Source organism: Pygoscelis adeliae, unplaced genomic scaffold (assembly GCF_000699105.1).
Source record: "Pygoscelis adeliae isolate BGI_AS28 unplaced genomic scaffold, ASM69910v1 Scaffold141, whole genome shotgun sequence".
NCBI lineage: Eukaryota > Metazoa > Chordata > Aves > Sphenisciformes > Spheniscidae > Pygoscelis > Pygoscelis adeliae.
Genome location: NW_008824231.1, coordinates 4,723,216 through 4,745,638, shown reverse-complemented (window position 1 = coordinate 4,745,638; position 22,423 = coordinate 4,723,216).

The following is a 22,423-nucleotide window of genomic DNA, read 5'->3' as shown; positions in this document are numbered from 1 at the left end:
CAGCTTATCAGTACTTAAAGGGGGCTTATAAAAAAGATGGCAGCAAACATTTTAGCAGGGCCTGTTGCAACAGGACAAGGGGGAATGGCTTTAAACTAAAGCGGGGTAGATTTAGACTAGATATAAGGAAGAAATTCTTTACTGTGAGGGTGGTGAAACACCGGCACAGGTTGCCCAGAGAGGTGGTGGATGCCCCATCCCTGGAAACATTCCAGGTCAGGTTGGATGGGGCTCTGAGCAACCTGATCTAGTTGAAGATGTCCCTTCTCATTGCAGGGGGGTTGGACTAGATGACCTTTAGAGGTCCCTTCCAACCCAAACCATTCTATGATTCTATGATTGTATCTCATCTCAGCATCCGGTCCTTGTTGTAGTTTAGGTCATGTTCCATTCAGTCTATGAACCAGTATAAACCGTTTGACATCTTAGGAAGTACAGGCTGCAGCTGAGCATTCACTGTAAAACCTTTAGGGCAAAATGAAAGACTTGAAGAGAGTTATTCTGAAAATGAATTTACATGCATGATTTTTTTATGCTTCTAAATTAAAGATATGCTAGTTCATTCCTACGTTATTCATGAGCCTGCCATTGTAAACAAAAATGAGTATGTTTTTATATGTATATTAAAACAGTGTGCATATAAATATATACACACAGAGACTTATTCAACCTGTACATAACTTCTTCCTAAATACACCTTTTAAAAAATCTAAATCTAAATTTTTAAATACAATGCTAATTTAGTTCTATTGTATATGACAAATAAATTGGGAACTAAGAGCTGTTATTTGAAGACTTAAAGATGGTATTTTGTTTTCCTTAATTTTTTTATTTACACTTAAGTAATAAATCGCTGGGTAGTTATTAATAAACCTAAAGAAAATATTTTTAAAGTAAAAAAATATTTTCACTTCATTTAATAAGATATGAAATCTTTCATTTGGCTTTTGTTTGCTTATGGGGGTACTTTCTCTGCAAACATTTCCGAACACATGAGATTTCATTTAGGAAGATTTACAGTGTTGAAGTATTCACTTGAAAATGTTAAATACAAAATCAAATACAATAGGACAGGAAAAAAGAAGAAAAAGCCATATAGGTTTTTTGAACAGGTCATTTTTCAAATAGGGAATTCAACCCTTTAGAGTCAACACAGAAATCCATGTAATAAAATTTCAAAACAAATATAGGGCACAACATATTGGAAAAGTTTTACCCCCTTTAACAAGAACATTCTCTTCTTATGTTAAAGACTTCTCTGCTGGTTTTGAGAAGATAGATCTGTACACAAAACACTGTGCTGCCTCGAGAAACAAAGCAACACTTGACATGAATTCATTAATAGAAAGCAGCATTAGTGCCAACGTTCACAATGCAGCACATGCTAACATTCAGCATTAATATCTTGAATGAAAGCCTAATGAACTCATTGGGAGTGTTTCCACTGAGTTCAGTGAGCTGTGGATCAAGCCCACGGTGTCCATCTTAGTGTGCTTCTCACTAGGGTTTGCATCAGGCATGACTGAGAAACCAGGTGATGTGACTGTATCTGCATTTGAACATGACCAGCTCGGGCTCAGTAATGCAAACCTGAGTATGACTTTCCTCTAGCTGTAGTCACTGGAGATTTGAAAGATGGATAACTATCATATCTGTTTCAGAGGCAGTGAGGCTAAGGCTCACAGGCTCTCCAAATTCTCACAGCAAGTGCCTTGTAGGCTCCATCTCTCCTTGGTCTGCATAGTGTGTTCCTTCTTCCCCTGCTACAGCGTTTCCGCTGTAACACTGGAAAATTAAAAAATTAATCTGAAATTTAAAAAATCATCTGTTTGAGGATACAAGGAATGGCCACTGAACTACTGAAAAGTGTTTAATTATTGTTACCTTAGAGCAAAGCAACTCATGTATTTTTCTTTGTTGATTGGAAATCAAGATAAAGAGTCTGAATAAACCTGTGCAATCGCTTTCCACAGATATTCTGTACAAGTATAAATTCCACTCTTGATTAATTGTTTAATAATTAAAATAAATTATGAGGTCTTTCTGAAGGTAGGATAAAACAAGTGGGCTGAGGGAGATGGCTACGAAGTACATACAGATGCTGGGATTTATCATGTGTATATAAAGTGTTGAAGGGAAGCACCAACAGAAAAAAAGTAGATGAACATAAGGCATATAGAATAGACTGCATTCCTTTGAAAATTATTATAGGTGTTGTGGTGAAATTTCAAAATTGACATAGTAATTCTCTACATGTCGTTAAGTACATATTTCCCAGATCCTTGCCAGCTTAACTGATCATTAGCTTTCCTTCAGTATCTTCCTGTCTGTACTTTTAGAAATAAAATTTAGATGAAGGACACATGCTGGAACACAGAATCCCCTCTCATGCTGTAGGTTAAGTTAAATACTGTAATAAAGATGTAATAAATTAAGTAAGATTTTCAGAAATGTATTGTTTTATGCTGTATCAGCTAATCCTACTTAAAACATAAAGCAGAAAAACATCAATCTGCCACTGAAGGAAGACAAAGGGAGCTGCTGGTACCTTAGCCTTTCTGAAAGCCAGTCCACTTGTATTTAGTATCTGAATTTGTTTTTGGAACCTAGCTATACTTTCTTACCAAATATCCTTAGATCTTCCACAATTCTCATTTTCTTTAATAAAGGAATACCAAGTAAAATAAATTAAAAAATACATGCCTCGCAATTCCTCCAACAATTTATATAATTTACCTTAATGTTACCATATGATTGATAACAAATGGATATTATGACCTTGTTTGCTGTCCTTTCCTCATCACAGTAATTGTGCAAGGTGTGGTGATATGTCATACGGACTACCTAGAGACTGGGGTGATCGATCTCATGCTGAAGCTACATCTCAGAAACCACCTATCTAACACAAAGGCATATGCAAAGAAGCCTTCTGTCACTCCTCAGGCCTCCTGCCTTTTTCCACAGCTCTCTGACAGCATCTTTATTAAAGAGTATCACCACCCACTTTCCTTCCCTGCCCAAGTTCCTCCTTCCCCCCTGCCCCAACATTTCACTATGCACATGCAGATTTTTGATAGCTAGCACAAAGAAGAAGGCCTTTAACCATGACTCAAGGGTAGGGCTGTTACAATTTTCCCTCCTTCTTCCATGAAAGATAACGTCAGTCATTTCTGAGCAAAAGTCTAAGGGGAATGTTCTCACACTGCTGCAAAGGAAGACTAGAGCATCCAAATCAAATATTATTTAGTGAGTAACACAGTGCATGTACCTCATCTTTAGAGAGTCATTTATTGCTACTGTTACTCCTGTTGAACATCTTTCTCCTTAATCCAAAACTGGAAGTTTTTTATTTACAGTCCAATTCAGTTACTGTGGAATCGGTGCATAGTGAATGTACTGAGTACCTCATAAAAATAATGTAGCATCCAGCAAGATGTGGTGTTTTATGTCAGTCCAACTTCTGGCAGTGTTTCCATTGACTTACAGGAATTTTTTTTTAGCATTCAGCAATGGCAGAGGAGTGCTAAAGTAGAGTGTTGGCAAATTAAATGGAAAAACCTAAGGAACGCTCATCTTCTCTTCAAACATTCTTGTGTGTGTGGAAATTATGATTTGCATGCATTTGTATTCGATAGAAATGACTGGGCAGAGGATAATATCCCTACATGAATTTTAAAGCTTTCAGACACCCACATTTCTAATTGTTTTAGTACAATTGCTCTGTAGATAATGCACTATGTTTAACTCTTACTAGAACATCTGCTTCATAATGCTCAATCTTGACATTAGAAAATTAATTAAAATATATTCAATTCATAATACTCCATCATTCTGTGTAATGCAACATTTAGTGCTAAAGAGCAGCTATTGAATGACACTTCTGGTGAACGGAGCCAGAATGTCTGGTCATTAGATGATAGCAGCAATATTTTAGGTAGTAAACAGATGTCAAATGAATTCATCAATACAAATAAAAATCTGCTTAACACAATCTAAACCCAATCTTTTAAAGCATCAGTAATTTAATTATGCTTTCCATACACAAAGAACAAACTTATATTTTTTACTTGGAATGACCTTTGTTTTAGATTGCTACAACAAAGCAAGGAAGGGAGGAAAACAAACATTCAGGAAAGTCTCCAAAACCAGCACAGTTCCTCCTTCCCTTGTGATGGGCTGCAGAACCTTCCCGTAACACATTGGCCACCATCTTCTGGACCAGCAGTACACAGAAAACAGTATTGCTACAATGACATCCAGTACAAACATACACAACCCATTTCCCTGTTGATAGTGCTCATAAATGAGAAGATTGCATGGAATGAACTAATATATATCTATAACTGAAGAAACATAATGTAATTAGACTACTCTGTCGCCTTCTCCATGTTGTTGCTTTTTTCACTCTCATCCTTCGTATTTAAATAATGTCTTTCCAGAAATGAAAATAAAATGAAAGTTCATGGGCTTGTTTGAATCTGCATAGTACGGTTCCAGATGCTTTTTCTCCTCTTTGGCACTCAGTAATAATTAGGGCAAATGGAGCCCTGAATTTGGAAGCCCAATTTTCTATAAAGAATACAGAGTCCTGGATTACACATAAAACCAAAATTCAACAGAATTAAGCACTGTGTAGCCTGAAATACCATATACACTTCCCTTGTACTTCCATCACAAAAAAAAAGTCATCTAATATTTTTGTCTTCTCACAGTGATTCTCCTAACATATTTTCCAATCTGTTTGGGTTTTTGACTACGGTGATGCCTTTCCTCAACATGCTTTCAGATGCAGAATCCCACAAAAGGAACACGTTTAACATCTCTGTATAAATTAAATCTTCTATAAATGCTGGAAAAGACCCACTACTCATGTAATTTTCTCTGGATTATCCTATGGACATTCTTTTCCATACAGTACATATGATTTAATTTTCAGGGCCACACAAAGCTCTGGGGTTCTTTGTTAAACACATTTACTCTTCAGTCATCTCCCATCACCCAGTTCTTCACTATTTTCTATGACAAATCAGGAGTATTGACTGAAAAATACTTGTTGGTAGCAAATGTTGGTTCAGAAAAAAATGAGGTTTTTTTGCAGGAAAAGTTGTAATTTGATTAATTTATATTCTAAAAAAATAAAATTTGAAGTTTTTAAAAATTGTATTTAAAAAATTTTATTAAAACCCAAACCAGCCTGTCTTGACTGACTTGAGACATATGAATTTTTAGTTTCAGTTCACTGTGAGTATTCAAAGTGCAGCCTTTTATGTATATAAAAGGGTAAGAATGCTCAAGGGTAAGAATGTAGTTTTGACATTTCAGAAATGGAGGAAGATTTTCCTTTCACCTCTACTAATTATTTTATTTCCTGTTAGTCTTTTCATAGCTACCCAGAGGTGGCAACTTGGGAACAGATAAACCGCTGCATCCCAGTGAAGGGGGGCCAAATATTACCTCACCGTCTCAGCCGACTAGGTTAAAAAGCTAATATTCAGGCAGCATGGAGCTCTGGCTGTATTTTTCTTCTCCCCATGCTCTTTGCGGTGATTTGTACTCTTCGAGGAAAAATATCTACACGGTGACCAACTTTGCCTTATCCTTTCACAGAACACAGGAGGGCTTTTCCCTTGACCCCCCAATACTCTCAATGTGACTGGTCAGAAACTTGCCCAGAGAAAATTATACAGATCTTTTTTTTCCTCTCTTTTTCTTTTCCTCTTTTTCCTCTATTCTCTGGATTCACTTGGTATTCTCTTGCTATATAATAGGCTGACCTACTTCTTTCCATTTAACATACTTATAATAGTTTCATCATGCATAGTTGAATAATTCTTGATGTCAAGTCTATCAGTGTTGCTTTTCATCAATGTAAATTTCTCTTTGGCTCTTCTGTAATTATACTTCTTCTGCCGCCTTCTTGGCTACAACTCTTCAGACTATTTTAATATCACCTGCATGATCCAGTTTATAATTTATATTTGCTTTAATATTGTTAAGCAAGATAACGTATACTTTTATCAATTTGAACTTCCTGGTGTATTTAGGGTTTATTGTGTAATTCTGAACAAATTGCCCACTGTCTAAGGGGGATAGACTGTCACTAAAAGGGGATGCTTCTAGCTGTAGTTTTCCAGTTTTGACTGGGCTACCTACAATCATGCTTTACAACAAAGTGGAGGCAGGCTGGCTAGGGATGAGGTGATCTGCAAGAGGCTAATTTGTTAGAGGACAGAACTGCAGTTTTTCACATCTTTCCTTATTAGTTCTGAAGTGAATGGAGCAGGAATTGCAGATAAACTGAATCAAAGGGGGTGAAACTTAAGATTCAGGATGGAGTGCTTGGATCCACTGCTGGCTGTTTCATTATTTTCTATTTAGCAGGTGTGGTCCTGGCAGCAGAACTGAGGACTCCTCAGTGATTCAATTATTAGCAGCAATGAAGCTTCCTCTAGCATGTGCTCTGTCTCCGTCCAGCAGCAAGCATCTAATTCCTTTCTGCACAATCAGGGAGCACTAACCATGCTACACCAACATACCTGTGCGTTTGCATCCCCCCCGACTCCTCACGGAAGTGAACCCATGACTCAGACTTGGGGAATGGCTTTACCCACAGAGATAGTCCAATAATGAAATTCATCCTCTTGCATTTTAACAGAATGAGTGTTACACTTTAATTTTAAAAACATAACTCTAAAGAAGTGGTTCAGTGATATGCATTGTGAATGACCGGGTCAAATTCTGGTGCCCCTGGTGTGATATAGGGCTTGTCCCTGTCATCACGGTTTGCCCTTGGCATGCTCTAGGCATCTGCATGCTGAACATACATGATTTTAATTGGCTTCTTGCTGGTGCCTAACTCTCCTCTTACTCTACACAGTGAGTCTAAGTGCTAGAAAATGTTTCTAGCACTATTCTGGTAGTTGAAAGTGCTGATAGTGATATATGATACCTTTAATAAACTTATTAATTAGTCCATTCTTCTATAGGTTCATGTTCCAGTGTAGATAACATACAGCATGCTAGGAAAAATAATAAAATAAAAAGAGGCCCAGTATGCTACTTCATCATATGCATAGCCTGGACTTTCTCTGCAGTAATTATCCTCTGAATTTTCAGATCAATTTTTAATTTTCACCTATACTTTCAGTAAAAGCAAATACTTAAAAAGTAGCAACCATGCTATGGTCTCCTATTTTTTATTCCTGTTGATTTCTGAAATGACCATGTGGGAGGGTGAAGGATGCGTTAACTAAACTAGCAATCATGTTTTAGTGACTGTGTCTGCAGCCAACATCTGGCACTCTGGTACTGACTGAGGCTTGCATAGTTTTTCATATTCCCAGAAGCCTTTTGAATATTAAGAGCTGATGTTTTGACACATTCTCTTCCTCCTGCAGCTGGGTCCAGACTTGCTGACATTTGCAAAATGGACAAAGTGCCCACAGTTTTCACATGCTCCACATGCATTGTAATTACTACAGTAACTCTGCATGGCTCTCATTGACATGTAGATGTTGGCCCTAACTATTCAGAGCCAGTGCCTTATGCACAATGATTCAAAAAATTCCCTAGTACGCATCACCAAAATTCATTGCTGCGTGCAGGAGGGGCGTGCACGAGTGTGAACATGCACACATGTGTGCAAATAAATCCCTTCTCGGCCCCTGTAGTGATGTAGTGGCCCTGTAGCTGATGCTGTGAAGCAGGAAATCCAATTATACCTCATTTAGCATGCATAACTAAAAATGCTATTATTGATCATAAAATTATCCAGCCCTTTTAAAAATCAAATCTATGAACTATGTGACTGTATTCCTCAGGCTGACTTCACGCTGCGTGAGGAAGTGCTCTCTTTAATTTGTTTTAACTTCGCCTGCATTATGCAGGCCTCATTTCGGTGTGAGAGAAGGTTGAGGCAAAATGGCTAATTTTCATTGTAAAGCGTCTGGGAATTTGAGCTCAGGCAAACTTCTGCCACTCCCGTGACTGCACAGATATGGCATTTCCCAAGTCAAAGCACTGCAACAACAGCAATATCTGTTTTCCAAATGTGTCCTAAAATGAAATGTCACCACTTTGATGAACAGCTTCTGTAGCAAAACAGCGTGTGTGTGACCAAATGGCAACAGACCACTGTTTACACAAACAATGAGCATAATAAAATAAAATGACGCTGAACAGCAAAATTCCATGTTATTAAAAAAAAAAAAAATCCCCATTAGAGCCAATAGCAAGCCACATTATCTTTTAAAACCTTGAGCATATACAGATTCATCTTCTTGACAAAAGAGGTACATGAGAGTTAACAAAGATCATCACTATTTACTGTGCTGTGAACTCCTCTCATAAAACTTCAGTTCAAGGGGTAAACTCACTCACAGCCCCACAGTGGACAGGCTGCAATCACGGAGGTTTCAATGGCAAGGCATGCAGACTCTGCCCAAAGCTCTGGGGTATCTTCTTCCTCTGGCTGGAGGGATATTTTGTGTCCACTAAAATAATTTTTTTTTCCCCCCAAATGCAGCACCTTGGCAATATGAGCACTGACATGACTTCAATTTTCCCAGAAATATCCCCTGAACATTAACTTTCATAAATGTATTTCAGGATGCAATTCCTTGAGGATGCCTGCACAAACTAGTTTATTTGTATTTGGAGAGTGGAAAAAAAAAAAGTTATGTTTGTGAATTTCCCCATGCTGCTAGTAAACTAGACAAGCTTAATGGTGCAGTAAAAAACATATTAATCAAAAGTTCAAGTCAGATTTTTATACACTGGTAGCAGAGGTTACAAATAACACAAACAAAATCCCAATTGAGATTGAGTGCTTGCAAACCCACTGCTTCCTAGCTGCTCAGCCTCCCTTACTGAGGACACCAAGACATATCTCAGAAATCACAGGCGACTGTCACAGTTCAATGTCTTTTGAATTTTACTCACAATTCTGAGAAAAACATCAGCTTTCCCTGTGCACTCATACATACATACAATTGAAATTACTGTTTGGGATACAAATGCATTGGGCTTGGCCATCTTGGGTACTTAAAGATCATTTTCTCCCCTCCTTGGTTCACACCTCATCTAGTACAGGCTCTGCAAATTGCCCAGACATTGTGAATTGCTATTCCAAAAGATGGGCACCTTATCTGTTACAAAAAGCTGTTACCTTTTTTTCTTAGTCAGCCACTAACATTAAATATCATACAAGAAATCTGCTTATTCTGAAAGCTCATGGATTTTATTACCTTGGCAACAAAGTGATCTGTTCAAACTGCTTTTTGCTGCCAGTTTTAGAGGTTTCTGTGTCACAGAAAAAGCTATGAAGAGTGAATGAATAGGTAACTGACCCCTTCCCTTTTCACAGATGGGAGAATGGACATATTGTGAAAATGAGGTCCCTGGTTGCTCAGAACCAGTGGTAGTTAATAGATGAACCGGATTAAAAATAGATTTTCAGTTTTGTGATAATCAGTAATAAAATCCCAGTTGGGAATGGAATTTTATTTTCAGTATATCAAGAGAATATTTTTAATCTGGAGACGAAAAACAATGGGAAAGAAACAAAATATTTGAACAAAATTAAATGTTTATTTTTTCACATCAATCTTTGGATTTTCATTAACAAATAAGCATCCAAATACTGTCATCAAAGCTTGTTAAAAATAAAAAAAAAATCAAATCACTTCATATGGAAGCTCTCCATAACTCTCCATTTCTCTCAGATGACTGTAGCATTTGGCTGTTTTCAAACGAGAAAAAAAAAATAGTGACAGTGACACATACATCTAATGTTTCAGTGCTGTCGTATTGGTGTGCATCACTGACAGGTGAAAAGCCTCCCGCCCCAGCATGAGGATCAGATGGAGACAGTTTTCCATACACCAGAGCCCGTATCCCTGCCCAGACAAAGCCTTTCATCACTCAAGAGCACTCTTCCAGGAAACTTCTCCTACTCAGATGGCAAGGGACTTGCAGCACAGTCTTTAAAATGTTGAAGGCAGCAGGCTTTACTGAAAAATACGACCGAAGCTTGATCTTTCTCTGGAAAACAACTGTACACAAATGGCACAGTGGGGATCCATATTAATCATTGTGCAGTGGCTTTTGTACCCAACACAACAGGTTAGCAGATATTTTTGTGGGTTTTCTGTCAACCCTGCAAATTCAGTATGAAATATGAACACCGGGCAAGGCTCTCTCCTAAGTATGATCATGATTAACAAAAGAGTTGGAGGGGAAAACTGCCCTGAGTTACAGCTCAGGAGCCTCATCGTGGGCTGCAGTGATATAGCTAATTCATCGAAATGGACACAGTGAGTGAACCTTTTGGACATTTTTTTGAGTGGTGCACCAGCCAGAAAATATTATTATTCACCAGCCTCACATAGTACTGGTTGCATCTTCATCTAGTCTCCAGAAAAATATATAAATGGGAATGTGATTTTCTGAATATTTTATACTATTGAAAGTTAACTACATTTGACTGAATCACACAGCTTGCTCAAAATTAGTTGATGATGTATTTATCAGATATTCAATATTTTTGTGATTTTGAAAATAAGAAAGAAAAAAATCTGATAGAAGTATTCAGGTTTACAAGACATAAACCACAAAAGTGAAGAGACTTTTAAGGTTAATGAGTATGTTTTTTTAGTGTTTCAGATAGAAATACAAAATGGCTATAATTCCAAAAGTACTATTCCATGCCATGAAGTAAAGATTAGGTGTAATTAGCATTCCCTTCTTAAAGGTACTTGTCCAGGACTTCGCCTAAGATTAACTAAATTGTAGCCAAGGTTGTTTAAGTGTATGTTCAGTTTAACATTGTGTATGAAGTTGCTCAGAACATGCATACTTGGTTCCTGAAGTCAAAACTGCAATCACTGCTGGTTTTCAGCATGCTCAACACATAAGCTTTGTCTGCTCTGTGGGCAGGGTCTGGGTTTTCTCTTCCCCAGACCATCAATATTTATGAGAAAAAGCCAGTAAATTTGATTAAGAGGGATATCTTTCAGTTTTTCTTGCCCTGAATATATACACAGGAATGAGAATAAGTCACCACCTGAGATTTAAATGTGTATGAGACACTTGTCTCCTGTAGGACCTCATATGGAGATCTAACTAATCAGTTAAGTCATCGAGCTGCATTAAACTGCTTTCTATCAGCTCCCCCTCCTGTCTGTTTTTTTTTACCATTTCTTTTCCGACAGTTTCTACATTTTCATACCCTCCTTTTTAACATTATTGTTAGGTCTTCTTCCATCCTCTGCAGCCCTTGCTGGTCGGAAGCAGTTACGGGAGCCCACCTTTGCCCACAGCTCAGCTTTCTTGCCCAGACGGTAGCTGTAACCTGACACCCTGCAAGAATTGATTGGTCACTCAGATAAAAACATTAAATATTTAAAGTGGCACCACACCATTCATAAAGTGAAACGTAAAGTGTTTGTTTACTCTCTGCTAATTATTTTAGTCCAAGCAGGCAGACTCAACTGTCTACATTATTAATTAAACCTCTAAAAATGAGCTAAGGACAGGAAATGTTCTTTTCTGCTGGTAACAGTGCTAAAGAGTAAGCCGTAGCTCTCATTAGCCATATGATAACATAAAAACCTTTTTCTCCAAACTGTGCCAATACAAAGCTAAACAAATCGTATCAGTCCATCTTTCCAAGTGGTTTGGATAGAAGCTTACTAGTCATGAAACCTCAGATGTTAGCCATCTTTAGGAGGTATAACTAGTGTTACTAATTTACTGTTGTTCTGAGGCTACCTGTGGACTCAAGTAGCAAAGACTCATGGTCTCTAAAATAGCGTGTTTTAGAACAGATTAATTTGAAGGTTATCTTAAAGGAAAATGGAAGGTTTCCCCACGGGCCATGCAATAGCAATATATAATAATGCACATACAACTTCTACCAGTGATCTATTTCTTCACAACTATGTATTTGCTATAGGAACATCATATAAATACTTATCACTGGGCTTTGTGATCAGGAACACTGTGAGTGATGGAAACTGCAACAGAAATTCACATTCATGCTGAAAAGAACTGTGTGAAACCCCTAAGAGTTACGTGTTTTGATATAAAGTTCAGTAGTTTCATTATACAACCTAAAGCAACGCAAGATTCCTAAGCTGGGATTTTTGATGATGACCTGAAACTGTTCCATTCTGTCAAAAGTTTCACACAGTGGTCGAGTGCTGATTTGCAGTTTAGGACCAGGAACACTCAAAACTCTCACTTTTGTTAGACACAGGGGGACAGATCCAAAGGGAATGGAAGAGACTAGTTATAGCATGCAAAGAGGTGGGATAGATGTAAACGCACACGCCTGTGAACTGCAACTTTTGAGTGTTGCAGAATATAAAGCCTACCACTCTGCTGTGTGTCTCCACAGGACTCTGGAGCCTAATTATAGAGCTGTATGAAAAAGTTCTGCTTGTCAGCAGAACTGGCAGGGGGGAAAAAAATTCCACATTTTTGCACATTCACAGAAGAATAAAATATTTAGGCAGAAAATCATCATTGCTGCAGATGGACACTTACAGAACAAAAATGGGTAATTTTTGTGCAGCTCTGCTTGTCGCTAGCATAGCCAGAATACATTTGGTAGCAGATTTGAAATCCAGCCTAGAATTCCTTAGTCACTGTCAGTGGCAAAATATGCTTCATAGGGTAGTAGGGGTTGAGGATTACAGGTAAATTCAAGGTGGGGGAGCCATCCTAAAATGAGCAGGCAGGACTCTACTGAATTTAGTGTTGCTGCACTTGCTTATGCCAGCACGGAATTTGGCTCTGGATGGTTTTGAGGCCTTCTGCGTAAGGATTAGCCACAAAAGCCTGATCACGATTACAACAAGGCAAAATGTGAGGATATGTCCACATCGCGGCAATGAGGAAAGAGAACTAGAAGAAGCGTAAGAGATATGCACAAACTGTTAAAGAAAACAGCAGTCAGCAGTTGCTAGTGGCCAATGGACTTCAACTGCCTGCTTTCGTTATATTTAAGGACACACTCTTTAAATGCATGCTTTGGGTGAGAAGAAATATGCCCATAAAAGAGCTACTCTATACCCAGAACATGTCGTAAGGATCACTAAGGTATTTTTTGGACAAATATAACTTGACAGAATGGTAGGCACAATACCTCTGATTCCCAATGGTGTTCAGATGACAGCCTCTACCCAGTATATCAAAAAACCTCAATAACCCAGATCAGTGCTGTGTGTGTGTGTTGTGTGACCTTCCATACTCCCATTAGAAGGATTGCCCATTTGCAGGTGCAGGTCCATGACACAGAAGAGGAATAATTTATGTAGACTCTCCCCTTCTTCCCCTCACTTAGTACTGAGCAGAGAAAGGGGGATTCATCACTGCATGGTCCCCACCATTTCTGTACTACCCCACCTGTGATTACATCCTCTCAGTGGAAAGCCTGGCTCTTAAACTCAAGCTGTAGTGACCTGTGCTTTCAACTTTGGATAAGTGTTTTTCTCTTAAGCTTGTTAAATGCAGTGTGAAGTGTATGTGAAAGTGCTTTTTTCTTATTTCTTTTTTCTTTTTTCTTTCTTTTCCCTCAGCGTCATCTATTTTGGCAGTCCTTGGACTGCTAGAGAGTCTCTTTAAAGTACCTCAAGCCACAAGGACTCTGACTTTACTGCATTAACAAAATACATTTATTTGCTGCCTTTATACATGGTAATGGAATGATGAAGGGCTGCGTTCTCAACACTTCCCTCATCTCCTTCATCTTTGTCTGACATTGGCAATAAAATCCAAATTACAGAAAAGGCAAATCAAGCATACAAATTAAGAAAACTAATTTTGTGCCAGCCAACATGTGGAAAAATCTCAGGTGATGAGGAATCAAAGGCAAATGGCAATAAAATAGACTGCATTAGAGAAAAAAAAAATATAACTAAAGTCACAAAATCCAATCATATTTTTATACACTCATAATTAATAAATTCAAAATAAGAATTACTAGAAAGCAACAAAAATCTCCTGTTATAGGACCTTCTGTCCATAGTTTGCCAAAGTTTCTATTGACTGAACTGTTGGACTGTTCTCTTAAACAAGGAAAAAGGATTTCTTCCCATGTCTCTGAGGCTTCTTAAAATCTGTCAATGGTATAAAGAAGTAAAATAACCCTATGTCCAGTGTGCTTGATCCTGGAAGTTAGTTTTGTTTGGTTTAATTTTTATTTTCAAGTTAATGGATGGAGTTTTTCTCAGCCACTTCAAAGAACAAGATTAGGCCAAATAAAAGGTAAAACTTTGTATTTGCTTCGCTCTGTTACCTCATCACAATACTACAATGAAAACAGAAATAATAACAAAAAGTCCAAAATCACTGCCTTGCATATAGCTGTTTACGCTCTGTTTCTTCCACTGACAAAATATTCCAGATCTTATTATACCACCTACAGGTAGTTTTTAGAGGAATACTTGGGATCCCCTAAGCTGCTTAGTTACGCTCCTGTAGGCTGCAAAAAGCAAGCGTGTCCCTTACGTTTTTTGGAGAGGTTTCTCATAACCCACATTCTTTTGACTTTAAACCAGTCCCCACAAACAGCCTGCTATCTTTTTGGAAATCTTAGATAACACATGAAACTAGCACACAGTTGTTGAAATAGACAATATTTTTAGTAAATATTAAAATTGTTCAACTGATCACACTGTCTTAAATGCCAGCTTTTATCTGATACAGAATGTCACATATGAAGTCATGCAATCATTCTCTGTTGAAGCAAAATAACAAAAAGCTATGATAGGTCTCTCTTTCTCTCATACTTGATTCTCGTTTACAGATCCTGTAATCCTATATAATCATGCACACATTGTTTATAATTCCAGCATATTTTTGTAAGCTTTGAAAGAAATCCTTAGCAAATTCCTTTACATTGCTTTATTAAATGCCTTTACAACTAAAGTCACGCTGTTTCAAAAGAACTATTTCGCAAAGCTTGACAGAGAAGGAATCTTGATAGCAACTTACGGATATTTAATGAAAACTTATAGACATAACAGAAATTTTGAACAAGTAACTTCTGGTGGTAAATGACCTTTTAAGGATACAATCTTTAGTACTCCCATACACTTAATGCTTCGCAACCTGCTCAACCTTTCTTGTTTATTTTCTAGAAAAGGGCTATGCTTTTTGCAGGGCTTGATCAAGCAGTCTAACTATCTTGCTTCTACTTCGCAGAAAATATGCAAGAATTTAATCCAAATTCAACTGAATTATGCTACTTTGATGCTGCGTATTTTCTCCTATTGTTGATTAATATGCCCCTTGTGCAAACATCCTCCTCCTACCTGATGCCTTCGGTAATGTCTCAATTCGTTGCTGATGACATTTAAATTTCCTCCAGAGATGCCTTGTGAAGTCACAAACAGAGGATTATGCCCATCAGTGAATGACTCAGGCACAAAGTGATTGATAAGGCAAATAAATACTTAGGTGTTAGCAATCAGTCAGTTGTGATATGCAAGGGGGAAAACAAGACTGCAGACATTTCATCTATATATCATGTTTTCTAAATTATCTCTTTGTGTGCCAGTGGTCCTCTTAATAAATTATCCCCCCCTCATTATCTGATCTGTTCCATGTTTTCAACCATTCCTCTTCTCAAAACCATGTAACAGTCAGTCTTTCTCAGCCTGAGCTATTTCAGTGTCCAACCTGCATCCCCAAAGTTCAGACAGAGGAAATACTACGCAACTGTTTTTGAGTTGAGAAGCTGTGCACACACACATCAAAGAGATGTTATGGCATCAGAGAAGTCATGGCTTTATTCCCAGATTCCCTGAGCTGAGTTTTACATAAGCAATAATACATGACACTGCATATGTTACAGTAGAGTAAGAACATTTTGAGCATCTTGCATAGCATGAGGCTGAGAAACCAAGAGCTTGTTATCACCTCAGATGTGCAGAAGTCAAAAACTAAACAAAGAATAAGGCCACGGCACAGGAGTGAGTAGATTATTTTGTTTCTTTAACTCATGATTTTTGGATTGACAAAAACAAATAAAAAGTTTTAATAAGGAGAGCTTATCTTCTAATAGAAGCTCATGTGAATGTCCATATACTTGTTTTTAGTAAGATTTGATCTGCATGAGATTTTGGAAAGCAGAAGAATGAATTACTTTAGAAAAAAGATCTAAAAAGTACGCATTTCAGAAGTAATTGTGGACTGCTGGTTTTCTCTTCAGACAAATTTGCAAGACGTTAAGACGTTTTATGGCATGTATGTGTGATCATTACACATGTCATAGTGTTGCAGATCATATTTTGGCTTTTCTTCTGGTGTGGGAAGTGATCTTGAAGAAATCTACGTGATCATGGTAGCATGGCTGTGAAATACAGATGTCTTCCCTTAGATGTAAGCTTTTCAAAGGTCACAAATAACAGTAAAAAGGGAAGAGCTCTTGAGTTAAGCCATACATTCTTTGATTCAGGGACCATTTTGTGTCTACAGCTCCTAGTACAATGCAATCTTGATTTATGATTATAGTGCCTAGTTGCTACGATGATGGTAATAATGATAAGGTTTATAATGGAGTCAGAGGAGCTCGATAATAAAACAACAAATCTTCTACGGCAATCAGAGTTCTAATCTAAATACTGTTTCGTATGGACTTGTGATGTGAATTAGACAGTTGCAGCAACTGCATTTTGAAGTGGCATCTGCATTTTTGTAAATATATGTAGATGTACCTACAAGTTATGCCATAATAGAAAAATCTACCATTTATATATACAATTGGTGAACTGTACATCAAAGTAACTTAAATAGTAGGTACAGAACTATATCTGATTTTTTTTTCAGCTTTGAAAGTGTGTATGTGCAACCTTAGATACAAAGTTTAATATCATTAATATGGTCCAGAAAGTGGGCTGTGTATAATATTCCAGGTAGTGAATGCTTGCGGAAAATAAATTAGTAAGCACAGAAAAAACAAACTGAATGGAATTTTCATTTGTCTCTATGTCCAATGCTTGTTTGGAATACAACCACATTTTTGTGTGCTAGGCGTACTGAAATTCCTATACAGGAACAAGACAGCTCATGAAATTTTCAATATTTTCTATTCCATCCATTTCAGAATCTGTCCATCTTGTCCCCCGTCCAAACCGTCACAAGAATAAATGTAAAGATAAATGAACAATCCTGATTACATCACAGTAATATGAACATGACAAAACTGAATGACTCTCCCTGTTCAACAGTGCTGAATGTCACAAAAGTGTTCCAGCATGTCCAGAATAATTTGAGTGACTATAACACTTAACTTTTGGAAAATGTTCTCTGTGAGAACCATCCCAGAAGAAGAGGTAAAATACATACTGTGACTTTGTTGACTCATTTTCATGCGGTTTTGTTCATTACACTCCAGGTCTATGTGCAGAACTGCAGAAAACTGAGAGTAGATAGCATATGAAAGTCTGTGGAGTAAGCTAATGGGGATAACTGGCCATCTTTCAGAAGAGATAATGCATGTGTACTTAAACAGGTAATAATTAATCACTTTTTCCAAAAGTAAATTTCTGTTAAGCTCCTTGCCAATTACTACTTAGTTTTGAGAGCACATTTTGGGGGAGATTATTGCAACAAACACATCTTCTGGATGTGTCTTTTTATGGCTAAGCAAGAATTACAACTTTTCAAATTTAGTGTCTGAATGTCTTCTCAAAATAATGTTATGAGGAGGTTATGCTGTGAGATTAGCTTCTTTTGATACTATGACCACAAAGACTTTTTCTTTTACCTGCCCATCTGCGTAGCTACTACTCTTGGTTGAATGCATTGCTAGCAAGTTGGTTACAACCTATAGTAGGAATGTTACAGCCACAGAGCAACATCCCTCACATACTTAATGAAGACTATAAAACCAATAAAAATAAAATGGGGTTCATGAATTCTTGCAAAGTGATGCTATTTGGTAAGGGAAGACACCCAAAAGACTGAGCTGATATTATGTCTACATCAATTACAGAGCCGTACATTTAATCTTGATAACAATGATTTGCAGGCGAGGAGTCCCATTGGATATATAGTAAATCTTAAACTTCTGGCTATTAAAAACTGAGTATTTCTCACTCACAAGGAGACTGAAGCCACACTCCCTGTATGTTGAATGGAAAGTTGTCATCCTTCACACCTCTTGGTAACTGTGATGAACTACCTTCAATGTTTGCTTTCAGTTCCAGCAGTAGAAGGTTCTCGAAAGATACCATGTTTTAACACCATTTACAATAAAACCTTTAAGAGCATACTGAAAAAGGAAACTCCCAAAAGAGATTTCTGATGGATGGAAAGAGTTTGACGCATTTTCTATTTCTAGGTATGGGAATGGAGAAGAGTTATCAATTTTTCCCGAGACTGACATGTAAGTTTGGTCCTGAAGGAGATGTAAAGAGGTGAACTACGGTGTTGGTAACTACTACATGACAGCATGAATTACTCTGTCATTCTGACACAACCTCATGGCTCTGTAAGCTTAGGAGCTAGTCTGAGTGGATGACTACACAGAGTAAGTACGGGCATGCGTGATCAAGAACATCAGTTGTAACATGGATGGTAATTCTAATGTTTTATTATATTCACAACATACAGAATCCGACATCATATTCCCTTGTTATACATCCACTTGCAACACCTAAAACTTGATTTGTGGCCTTTATGAAGTACAGTGAGAAATCATCCCAAACTCCCTTTTAGAAAGCAGCATATAAGCAAAGATCACATTTTCTTATGATTCACACACTTTGGGATATTTTCATAAATCGGCCAAGAAATTAATTATAAAACCAAACAGATTACATTTCCTTCCACTAACCAGAAAATGTTACTGTTGCTTCCATTCCAGCTTGCAAAGACACAGAATCATTACTCTAATATATACTATATGTGTGTTTATAAACACAGATATATGTACATATACACACATTATGAGGCTTTGAAATCTTAAATTTAAGTAAAATCAGAATGTATTAATCTTACCAAGTTTTAACAATTTCATAAAAGGCACCGTCCCCTAATGTAGTGTTATTGATCAGAATTGCTCAGAAGATAAAACTCTGTAGGGACTGCATCACTTCCAGACAGGAGTATTTTTCCCTTGCTAAGGAGTAGGTAATACAGGGTGTAACAGACCCTGAAAGAAGAAGAGAAGCTATGCACAGAAGGAGGAAAATAAATTCTGTGAAACACCTACCAATATAATATTAGCAAGCAAATGTCTATTTGACATTGATTCTCAGGGATTAAGAATGCAGTATAAACTATGGCGGATTTCAGTTTAGTATTTTAGAGCACGGGAAATTGTTCAAATGATTGAGGTGGTTCTGAAACTGAGAGAAAGTGCAACACAGAAGCAGTTAGCAGGAGCATATGGAGGGAGCAGACCAACAGTGGCAAATTATGCAGTGAATTCAGAGGAACCAAAATCTGTGTTGCAGGCAACATGTAGAAAGACAAAATCATTCAGAAGAACCATTTTTTTCAATGCCACTGAACCAATCACCTCAGATGGCTCAATGCCAGCCCCTTGGCATGTATATTCTTAACATATAGTTTCCTATGATGCCTTTAGTAAAGACTTGCATTAATTACTTAAAATTAATATTGCTATCATTAACCTAATCAGAAAAAATATCAGTGTGCTGAATCTGTTCAGTGGGACAGATTCTTCTGTATTGCTAGCAAATCAGATTTACTCTTTTTGAACATGCCAGCTTTATAACAAGCAAGCAAGAAAACTGGATCTCAGACTGTCACTTAAAGCATCATACTTTTAACCTCCTCCTTTCATCCAGAGCTCTTTACCTTTACTGACACCCTCTGGTCCCTACCTCTAAGTCAGGTTTGAATTCATTCCAGCACTCCTTCCAAAATTTACTTTCCAAATCAATATTTTGTGGAGCACAGAACTGGACATTTTCTGAAACCCCCATAAATCATATCACTGATTCCCCAATAGTTTACCATGTCAGCAGCTTATTCAGGGGACTCAAGCAAATTTGCCAGTCATGACCTTCCTGTATTGAATGTGTTCTGACAGTACTCCAAGTTATGCATTTCTTAAAGTTGCCCTTTATTATTTCCTAACAGCAGAGTTTTTAATCATACCTTTTATCTTAGCTGCTAGGATATTTTTCCTCAAGATCTGTTTTCAAAGCTGCTTTCTTCCAAGTTCTCAGCTATAATTCAGCCAGTCAGAGCTTTTGTATTTTCTGTTTTCATTCTTAGTATATCTGCCCTTGTTATAAAATGAAATTAAGATCCCTTCCCCTGACATTTTAACTTAGAATTCAAAGTATAACCTTCAGCTTCATATTGACCAACAAAACTAAAATCTACACTCTTAGTTTCCAGACCATCCGTAGCTATCTTCACACTTTTATGTCACGCTCTGCCAGTTCTGACTTTTTGCATGGGCACTTGCTTCATAAGTGTATGAAACAGAGGAACTGCATGTTGAATACTCCACTTTTAAAACTATTTAGCTGTTATCACCTTCAAGAATGCTTAACACTTCATCCTCCTTCCTTTATATATTTGTTGTCTTCCAAGACTTCGTCTTCTTAACCACATCTCTTAATCATTCACATGGTTAAAAGTGTATTGCCACAGAGGGCCACTCTACATGAAATACTCCTCAGTTATGATAGTTCATGTCTCAGTTTTCTGTTTTCCTTTTGGTATACCTCCCACCAGCAAACAAGCATCTTCCCTCCCGACAAGATAGATATTGAAAGGGTTTTGGTTTTTTGTTTGGATTTTTTTTAACTGGAAACTTTGCAGATAAATGTTATAGTAATTAAAGACAATTTATGAAAATATATTTTTACAAATTCTAATAGATATTTTGATAGTACTTTAAATTAATGGCCCAATTATTGCTAATTCTTTTGATATCCACTGTAATGATATTAATCACAATGAAGTGATCTTGCCTTAATATTGATTGCCATAAAGTACTTCTGAAGGAGTTCTACTATAACTCAGCAAGAATTAATTGCACTTTTATTAATTGGAAAGTGTCATCCAAATTTTAATTATCAGGAATCCCCCTTAGCTTTTGGGTAACAGTGAGCATGTAATTTATTTGTAGTTTCAAACTTTAGGGTCTCATCCAAAGCTCACTGAAGACTACAGGAATGCTGTAACTCCTTAGAAAAATTTGACATCAGGTTCTTCATTAAAAAACATTACTGAAAATCTGTCATTCAAGGAAAGTATTCCTTTTTAAATTAAAAAAATAAACTTCGCAAAAACGTTATGTTAAATTTCTGAAATACTGCAACACATAGAAAACTTTAGTCCTAAGTAGTCACATCGCACTATCTTGTGTAACTTCTGTTTTTTGAAGTTTCTGTGCTCAACAGGAATGAAACTAAACATCTGAAGAAGTACACACACAGTAACAGATGCCGATTTTTTTTCTGAGATAAAAATCTTAAGAACACAGTTTCATGCACTGTTACAGAAATAACTCAGTTCATCTTCTAGCCAGCTCATAGACATTCCACATAGTCTTATCCACTGTCCTCACATCGGAGAGGAAAAATCAGTGTATCTTTCCGTAATTCCATCTCCTCTGCCTGTCAGCAAAGGAGAACAGTCCAGGCACCGTACTTTTCTAATTCAGGAGATAATTGTTTATCCCAAAGCCAAGTACCATTCTGAACTTCATAACAACACAACTTTTAGTGCATCGCTATAAACTCAATATGCCAGGTTATTTTCTGTTTCACCCTGAAGCTCTCCCAAACATAAAAAATTAGCACCTTAAAATAGTCATTCTTACTTTGGAGTATGTATTTGTTCTAAAAGCCTAACATCTCTCTTCACAACTCATTCACTGCAGTAGTTTGCTAGCTAGTTAAATGACAGGAAGCATACAGCAGATCACAGTAATTTCTGCTTCAACTTTTCTGCTCAATTATGACAACAATTTCAACGTAAGATTCAAAACAAAAAGCAAAACACATAAACCTGCAGTAGGAGCTCAAAAATGGGATCTCTCACCATCGCTGGCTTCACAGCAGGCTGCTCACAGAGATGCTGCGATGGATATTACAACAAATAATCTGCACACTCTCCAAAGTCTAACCAGGGAAATCAGTGCCCGGCTGGGGGAATGGCAAAGACACTTACCGCTGCTGTGGCACCGTCTCTCTCTCGCCCTGACTCTCAGTCTCTCTCTCCCATCCTCCTGACAGCCTCAAATATAGCAGTCCCTTATGGTGCTGAGCCTGTGAGGAGCAGAGGATTGCAGAGTTGGGTTTTTTCCTTTTTTTTTTTTTTTTTTTTTTAAACCATCCAGAGGTAGTTCTCCAGACCCGACCGCCTCTCCTCCTCGCCTCGCTCACTGAGGAAGGGACCCAGGTGAAGGCATCTGCGCCGGCAGCTC